This window comes from Musca vetustissima, unplaced genomic scaffold, assembly GCF_032173495.1.
Source record: "Musca vetustissima isolate MV318-11 ecotype Yass unplaced genomic scaffold, APGP_CSIRO_Mvet_v1 utg13226, whole genome shotgun sequence".
In the NCBI taxonomy this organism is placed as follows: domain Eukaryota; kingdom Metazoa; phylum Arthropoda; class Insecta; order Diptera; family Muscidae; genus Musca; species Musca vetustissima.
The window spans coordinates 171877-175610 of NW_026875585.1; positions in this window are offsets into that span (position 1 = coordinate 171877).

Genomic DNA, 3734 nt, shown 5'->3' on the forward strand with positions numbered 1-3734 from the left:
TCTCAATAATTTATTTTGTTTCAAGCTATTGCAGATTGCTTCGACCCACTCTAATGTATGTATAACACTCTCTATATTGAATTTCCCCTGTTGTGCGTTTATTTAATTGCATAGTGTTATTGTAACACCTCAGCAGTTAGAAGGAGAACAGAAAAAAAATCCTACATTGAAATGGAATTCTGTGGTTCTTTCGGAACGAAAAAGCAATCTGCTCTGCGGAAATATTAAATTGCAGGCAAAGTTTCCATATACTACAACTCCTCCTTTTTAGAATATAGAACATAACACGTTCTATATGTTTGTGGCATTGTGGCACACATATGCATCGTTTCTCCTTAGCCCAGCAATCATATTTCAATTTAGCTTTTAAAGTTGTTTTGAAATAATTGTTGCATTTAGTTCAGCTACCCACCGCTTTAAAATTAAAAGAGGAAATTTAAAAGAATAATACTTATTGAGATCAAAGAAACCTAGACTATAAAAAGATTTTATTTTCGTGTCTAAATAGGCGTGGATTTCTCAAAAAACATTTTTTTTTTCAGGGACTTTAAATGGGTGTGGATTTTTTAAATATATTTTTTAGAGACTATAAATGGGCGTGGATTTTTTAAATATATTTTTTAGAGACTATAAATGAGCCAAGATGAGGTCAGAATAGCAATTAATTGGCTGAAGAACAATATAGCAGCAGAAGCCGATGCGGAGTTATCAGCCGATCTATTAAAGATTGGTGGTCAGATGCTGGTCAGGAGCATGCACCAGCTGATTAGTGCAATTTGGCTAGAGGAATGCATGCCCAATGATTGGAACCTCAGCATCCTTTGTCTCGTGCACAAAAAAGGAGACAAGACACATATGTGCCAACTATAGAGGAATTATTCTTCATCCCATCGCATATAAAGTGTTATCCAGTGTGCTGTGTGAACGACTGAAACCAGTGGTCAATGACATTATTGGACCATACCAATACGGCTTGCTTCATACCTGGCAAATCCATCATTGACCAGACTTTCACTCTGCGCCAAATCCTGGAAAAAACCTACGAAAAACACACCGACATATTCCACCTATTCGTCGACTATAAAGCCGCATTTGACAGCCCTATCCGTTCAGAGGTGTTTAAAGCCATGTCTGCATACGGCATTCCTGCAAAATTAACCCTTTGTAGCCCAATGTTGCCCACCGGAAGCAATATGTTTTAGAGCTCATATTTAATATGCAGTTAGCAGATATATATTTTTTGGATTTCGGGTGTCAAGACCTGATTATAGGCGACATATATCAAAAGAAAAATAAAAAAATTCAAAATTTTGGTAAAGTTATCAGCTTTTCAATATAGAGAAGAGGGTAAATTTGTGTACAGTACTAATTTGTGTTCACAGTCCACATTATTTAAATCGCTTCGTATTCAAATTGTACGAACGCTGCCATCAGAATAATTTTTGATTCCTGTAAAAATGAATATATAGGATAATTTAAAATATTTTTTCTGTCGATTTTGCATATGGGTTTGTTCAAATTTTGTGCATATTCTATTTAAGATAGTTGCATTAAATCTGTGAACCAAAATTTGTTCTAAGATTGCGGAAAAAATTCGGGGCTCAAAGGGTTAATACGTCTATGCAGCATAACTTTAAGTAGCACATGGTCAGCAGTTAAAAGTCGGAAAGGGTCTGTCGAAGCCCTTCAATACCGAACGAGGATTCAGACAAGGTGACAGTTTGTCCTGTGATCTTTTTAACATCTTGCTGGAAAAGGGCATAAGAGACGCGAAAGTGAACAGAAATGGCACTCTGTACACCAAACAGCATATGTTACTTGCGTACGCTGATGATGGTCTAAGTAAGCAGTTTAGAAAAAGGGCCACCTCCCACCATACCAAATTCACATATTGTAAGATGCTGATACTACCCATGCTGTTATATGGATCTGAAGCATGGGTACTCACGCAACCAGATGAGGCAGCTCTTGGAGTGTTTGAAATAAAATTTCTCCGAAAGATCTACGGGCCGATCTGCGTCGACAGTGAATATCGGCGTCGAATGAACCACGAACTTTACAATCTATACGCGGACATCGACATAGTCGGTCGTATTGAGCTACAGCGACTACGGTGGCTAGGCCGAATGAATGAGAATGCCCCAGCTCAGAAGACATATAAAAGGATTGTTTTTCTTAGATCATTTTTTTCAAACGATATAGACATTTTAAGATTATACTTACAAATTACAAAAACTGCAATGCATACCTGGAAATAATTAAAAAAAATTATATTAATATTTTCTATTCTAAAATATTGTTAGCTTGCCTTTCCATCATATTACAAAAAGACTCCCTAAACAAACAAAATTTTACAAGACAAATTTTTGTATTTGTGTATTATTGAACATTTTTTACTTGCATGGCGTACCATGACTTTTGCTGCTCACTGTATATAACTAACACAAAGTCAAACTTGTATATAAGTCCTTCACTTTGAAAACTCACAACAAAAATCCTTGAAATGTATTTAATGTTATGAAAATTTTTGGAATTAGAAAAATTTCGAAATTTACACACAATGAAAAATGTAAATGAAACAGAGGCAAACAGAGCGTCGAAGTGAAGGCAGAGCTACAAATAAAACACAAAGTCGTTATTAAAACATTTCTGGAATTTCACACAGTTTACATGTTTCTTTGTGAGCCAGCAACAACAACTACAATAAAAATATAGCTTGTTATACTTTTGGTTTATACATTTCAACTTTTGACCCATATTGGTTAGTCCCAACGCACGCGACCAAGACCACTTCATTTCATAGCAATTTTTGTTTAAGCAAAAAAAATTTAAACAAAAGGAAATTTATGTTTATTAACCCTATGCTGCAGTCGAGCCTTTACTCACACACAATCAGGCAGGGCAGGCAGGTGAATAAAGTAGACTTGACTCATGTTCCACATAAAGTTCCACAACAAAAGTTGTGGCTTATGTTAAACTGTTACATTTTTAAATTTAACTAATTAAATAGTTAATATATAGGAGTGCAGGGTTTGGGAGTTGTTGCATGCCACATAAATTGTAGGGACAGAAAAAGATAAAACACAACAAAACACACAAATAAACATTCTGAGTTTAGTTTTGAAACTTTATGGACTATACGCAGGCGTGGATTTTTTAAAAAATATGTTTTCAAGGACTATACGCCGGAGAGGATTTTCAAAAATATTTTTTCTAGGACTATCAACAGACGTAGATTTTTTTAAAAATATTTTTTCACAGACTATATACAGGCGTGGATTTTTAAACAAACAAGAGGCGTGTTTTTTTTAAAAAAATCCACCCCAGTTGGAGTTTTTAAAAAATATGTTTGTACCCTTCACCACACTGTGATACAGCGTATTATGTCTTTGTGCATATGTTTGTAACAGGCAGGAACCAATATAGACACATACTTCCTTTTGAGAATATGCGTAGAATCACTTTCTAAGTCGATTTATGTATGTACGTCCGTCAGTCTGTCTGACCATGTTAAATTGTAAACAAAGTACAGGCCGCATTTATGATCCGAATTGGATGAAATTTGGCAAAGGTCACTTATTTGGCACAAGGGCGAATCCTATTGAAATTGGGAAAAATCAGATTTAGATATAGCTCCCATATATATTTTCGTCGGATTTAATGTAAATGGTGCACCAAAGTCCATATATATCTTTCGATTTGCACCAAATTTGGCACAGCCTAATGATTTAAGT